This window comes from Pongo pygmaeus, chromosome 22 (assembly GCF_028885625.2).
Source record: "Pongo pygmaeus isolate AG05252 chromosome 22, NHGRI_mPonPyg2-v2.0_pri, whole genome shotgun sequence".
In the NCBI taxonomy this organism is placed as follows: Eukaryota; Metazoa; Chordata; class Mammalia; order Primates; family Hominidae; genus Pongo; species Pongo pygmaeus.
Window position 1 is genome coordinate 54,956,447 of NC_072395.2, and position 6,000 is coordinate 54,962,446.

Consider the following 6,000-nt stretch of genomic DNA (forward strand, 5'->3'; position numbering starts at 1 on the left):
CCTCCTCCATCTCTCCCCCGCCCCTCCACTCTGACACGCAGGCCTCTAAACTAGTCTTGCTCTGTCTCTTGCCTCTGGGCTTCTGGGCTTCAAGTCTGTTGTTCCCCCTGCCTGAGCTATTGCCCCCACCACTACCACCCTGTTTTAACAGGATAATTTCATCTTGATTGGTGTTTCTTCCTCCAGGATTCCACCACCTCTCCACCCCACCTGACTGGCACCCTCTCAGCTGTATCTAGGGTTGGTGCTCCCTCCTCTGTGCTCCCATAACAGGTTCTGTTGATACCACTCGTGTAGGTGGTATTGGATTTGCCAGCCAGCACCCTCTCACCCCCCCTACAGGTTTCTTGTTTGCCTCTGCCTACCCAATGCCTGACTTTCAGTCTAAATTCCTTACCTCTTTCAGTTTCTGGTGGCTGCCAGCATTTCTGAGCTTGTGGCTGTATCGCTCCAATCTCTGCCTGTGTGTTCACATGGCCTGTCTGTCAAATCTCCCTCTACTTCTTGGTGTTAGTTGTACACTGAAGCATCCCAAACAGGATCTCTCACCATAGACACATATGTTCTTTTATACAAAATGCACATTGTTTATGCAGCTACCTCATTAGACACCCTGCGGACAACCCACAGCTGTGCACACAGCAAGCTCACAGCTGGACTTCCTATCGACATTCTATCTGCCCTTGAACCATTTTTTCCATCCTTGACCGTGTCCTACTTAATTAAAGATGCTGCTGTCTGCCTTGCTATCCAAGCCAGAAACTTGATGGTTATTTCTCAATGTCTGCATTCAACTGTCACTAAGTCCTATCAATCTACCTCTTAAATGCCACTTAAACCTGTCCTTGTCAGCCTTACTTCAGCTGTTTCTGGCCCGCAGCATCTCTGTCCAATCTGTAGCCATTGCAACCAAGTTCCTGCCTCAGTTTTGCTTCCTTCCCTTCCCAGCCTAGTCCGTTTTCAGTCAAATTTATCTTTCCAAATGCAACTCGGGTTAACTTGCCCTGGTGCTGTATACCCACCCACCGTCCCATGTGGCTTGCAGATCCCTGCGGCCTCAATGCTGGGCATGGCCTGTCCAGTGCTGCCAAGGTGGCTTCGCTTTCTGCTTGCCTCGCCTTTGCCAACCCCTCTAGCCATGTGGTCTGGCACAGGCACTTCCTGGGATGGCCTTTTCCTATTCAATCTGCAAGCAAATCCAATTTCAAGTGTCAGACCGAGGCTGCCTCCCTCTGCGCTTCAGTGCCTCCACTATACCATCTATTTCACCTATTCCCGTCTGCTCAAAGGCCGGTTTCTCCACTAGTTTGTATGCCCCTTGGCACAGAGACCATGTCTGATAACTTGTGTATGCCTGGAGCTTTGGGCCTGTTGCTAGGGCTGTGTCCTGGGCCATCTGTTCCCGATGGCTAGAGTTTTCTCTCTGAAACTGTTACAATGGTAGCCGATTCTCCAGTGTTAATGCTGTTAAGTTGGTTTGCATTTCTTATAACAAACAAACACAGCCCTTTCATAATTTGGGGAAGGGAAGTCTATATGGGGTTTAACATATCTGCTTCTGCATATTTGGAAGTGGGAAGTTTTAATCAGCTTTGATTCTCTTAACCATCACTTCATTGGAATGGGTACCTGGCTGTCCAGATTTGCCCAATCTATGGGTTGGGTGGTTATCTCTTTAAAAAATTCATTAGTTTCCTGTGGCTGCTGTAATAGCTTTCTACAAACTTGGAGGGTTAAAACAATAGAAACTTACTCTTTTACAGTTCTGGAGGCCAGAAGTCCGAAATTGGTCTTATGGGATGGAAATTCAGGTGTGAGCAAGGCCACACTTCCCCTGGAGGATATAGAGAAAGTGCCTTGCCTTCAGCCTCTGGTGGCTGCCAGCATTCCTGGGCTTGTGGCTGCATCACTCTGATCTCTGCCTCTGTGTTCACATGACTTCTTTTCTGTCTGTCAAATCTCCCTCTACCTGTTTCTTTTTTGTTTTGTTTTTGTTTTAGACACCTGGTCTTGCTCTGTTGCCTAGGCTGGAGTATAGTGGTGCACTTATAGTTCATGTAACCTTGAACTTCTGGGATCAAGTGATCCTCCAGCCTCAGCCTCCCAAGTAGCTAGGCCTATGGGTGTGCGCCACCACACCTGGCCTTCTCTGCCTCTTTCATAAAGGGACACTTGGGAAGGCATTTAGGGCCTACCAGGAGAATCCAGGATGATCTCCCCATCTCAAGATCTTTTAATTTAATTACATCTGCAAGACCCTTTTTTCATATAAGGTAACATTGGAGGTTTCAGAGATGAGGACTTGATATCTTCAAGGGTCATTAGTCAGCCTACTGCAGATAAGAACAGTATTCCTGTGTAGCGGCATGGGAAGGCCTTTGAAAGGTATGTGAAACAGAAAAAGAAAAAAGAGAATGGGAAGTGGAGAAAGTGAGGAAGGTAGGAACACTTTGGGTTGCTGTGTAAATGGTTTCCAACAACCACCTTCACAGTGAATATCACTCTGCATGCTCAGAACTGGAGTGCCCTGGGCCATAGTGCCTCTTCAGCATGGTTGAAGTTGGGTGGGATTAAGTGTTGATCACACTGGGTTCTCATAATTGAGAATCCCTGTCTGTAAACATTATCATAAACAAAAAGTGGTACTAAGCTTAAGGACCTCCCAGCCAGAAGCATTAGTGCTGGTTTTCTCCAAAGGCCGTAACTGCCTCTTCCTCTCTCTTCTCACCACCCCATCCTTGTTCTTAAAGAGCAGATGCCTGGAGGATATCCCTCCAGTTCAGCATACAAATGCCACCAATAATACTTGGATGGCATTAGATCCACACCAGTTTCTAAGAAACCCCTTTGTCTTAAGATTGGGAGAGGACTGTATGTGTGTGTGTAATAACAGTAGTAATTCTATTTGATTATAAACTTTGTATGAATTAAGAAAATTCTTATGTACTATTCCTTAAGTTGCTATCATGAAAGGTAAGGAAGACTGTTGCATTCAGATCTGCACCATGGGCATCCTTTGGTTAAAAAAAAGATGGATTCCACATCCCCAAAGCTGTGAAGTGGGGTGAAGAGTGACTGCTTCTGTTGTTACAATTATCTGCTACATGTCCTCAGCTGTGATCTTATCTGCACCGTGATCCTGCTTTTTAGGAATAATTCCCATTTTACACACCAGGAAAGGGGGCTACCCCTTTCTACCCTCAAGGACTGTAAAGGTGACTACCAGATGATCTCTAACCTCAAGGAAATGGCACCAGCTCTGTCTCCTGGAAATAGACACGAACTATTGTTACAAGTGGTAAATGCTTGGAGACATGTATGCTCTCAAGGTTATGAGGCACAGAGGAGGGGAGACTGTTCTGCCTCTCCCAGGGACCCAGATCCAGCTGGCCTGAGCCTGGAGATGTTGGTGCCTTGGTCCTCTCAGTGCATTGAGCTCCCTGGGCTGGGGCCTGACGAGGATGAGCGCTGGAGTCCATCAGTTACCCCCTTCCATGCAGTGGCCACAAAATAAGCGGAGGCAGCTTTGCCCCAGACAAAGGCTTTGCTGATTCCTGGACAGGCCTGAGGGGGCTGACAGTGGCTGTTCTGGATTCACAGGCTGGGACATCAGACTGTGGGCGAGAATGGTGAACTCACCAGAAGGCGTTAGTCTATGTGGCCTTTTCCAAACGGCAGCACGGATGGTGCATCTGCAAGGCAAACGGCAGTGTTTCTTTCCCACAATGTTCTGGGCAGCCAAGGCCGTTTGTTCAATTTGGACATCAAGCTTCATGAGCCCCTGCACACATAATGCATCAGTGGTAAAAAGTACTCACTAAATCATCTGATCCGAAAGCTATTGAAAAACAACAAATGGCTGGTTTTTGTTTGTTTTTGTTTTTAAATCTTGGAGATTTTAGAGCTTTACTCCTTTTGTTAAGAGTCAGCCTTGTTGACTCATGAATCACCTGATTGAGAAAGATGTGAATGTGCGTTTAAATTTGATTTAAAAAGCGTTTACTGTACTTTTTTATTTCCAAAATCTATTTTTTTTTATATTTGGCATGCTTATATTATAACTTTGATACATTTAAATATCGTAATAACTAGATACCCTCAAATTTGAATTAAAACATCCACTTTAGAACTAGATTTAATAAAACATTATAGAACTTATACTTGAAGTTTGCTTATAAAGCACTCTCACAAAAACTGGGTCAAATGATTTAATCTGTTTTCTCCATTATGGAGCAGCCTTTCTCCCCGTCCCCCAACCCCTCCTTTTAAATGTGACTCAATTGATTTGGTACACTGTCTGCTTCTCTGATATCTGTGAAATTACTATGTCTAAAAATAGAAACTCAGTTCTCTTTATGCTTTCTTTCTGAGGTAGGCCAATTGTTAATGTTGCAGCACTTTAAAAATTGTTAGCTGGTGAAGACCAATGATCAAGAACCACAGTGATGTCATCTGAGATTTTATGAAGTTTGCATATTTAATTTGTTTTACATATTATTGACTATAATAACTCTAGAATTTTCTTTCTTCTTCTTTTTTTTTTTTTTTCCCCCAGACAGGGTCTTTCTCTGTCACCCAGGCTGGAGGGCAGCGGTGAGAACATGGCTCACTGCAGCCTCCAACTCCTGGGTCAAGCAATCCTCCTGCCTCAGTCCCGTCCCCCAAGTAGCTGGGACCACAGGCGTGCACCACCATGCCTGGCTAATTTTTGTATTTTTTGTAGAGACAGGATTTTGTCATGTTGCCCAGGCTGTTCTTGAATTCCTGAGCTCAAGTGATCCTCCTGCCTCGGCCTCCCAAAGTGCTGGGATTACAGGCATCAGCAACCGCGCTCAGCCTAAGTCTGGAATTTTAAATGATTCTTGGAAATATTCCCCCAAATTGTGCTTTACAAAAATCAACTAAATTTGAAAAATGAGATGACTAGGGCATGTGATAAGGGCGGTAAGGGAGAACAATGTCTGAACATCACTATGAAATCTGACTTCCTTTTTAACTTTGGTTCTGTCCTTGGATTATTTGATTTCATTATGGTGGCAAGGTTATCAAGGTAGTATTGTTACTAGACTACATTATCAGCAATGTAATACTTATTCTAAAATTAAGCCTTGTGTTCTTTCTCCTGGGCTTGAAGTTAGTTCATCAGAATTCTCTGGTAAAACTGAAATCCCCATTTCTGCATTCACTGTCTTTTACTGGCCAGTACAGTGACTGGCCTATCCTCGATTCAGGTACCAAAAACAACAACAACCAAAGAAACATCTAGGTAGGTGGCCACCATGACAATAAAGCTACAGTAAAAAAACACCAATTGTTTTATCAAGTGTGAGCTACCCTTCAGAGTAACATTGCTCAGAGGTTTTGAATAGGACCAAATATGTGCAAAAATGTCAAAAGACCATAAACACATAAAAATTACGTCAATTTAGAGCAAAGCTGAACTACTGCAAAGAACTTTGAAACTGAAATGACTTCAGGCCCAAGAATCAATATTAATTGTATTGGAAGTGAAGAAGCTTCACTTGACGAGCATCGCAGGATCTGAACGGGAGGTTTCCAGTGTCGTCCCCGCTGTGGAACTGCGCTGTGTTGTCACTGTAGCCCCTTGGAGCACAGGCCCAGCAGCACGTGACTGAAGGCAATCAGCAATACTGAGACGAATCACTACTCCAAGGCTTCACTGAGTTAACCCCAATGATACTCGCTCAGTTAACAATCTCAAAATCATTTTTGGTCGTGGAAATCATTACTGAATTATGGTGAGGATCCAAAACTTGACCATAGGGTTATAATAATGGAGGGGGGATGTAGATTCTTTGATAATCAGGAAATTCTAAATTATCTTTCAGAGTTTTCTAATATGTTAATGACTCAGAAGATTTTACATGCAAAAGCTAGAACTCTGTGGAAGGATTTTACAGTGCAGAAGACAGACCTTACTGTTGCCCTTCTCTGATCCTCCAGTTGGGCAAGGCAGTTACCACTAGCCAATACTAGAAG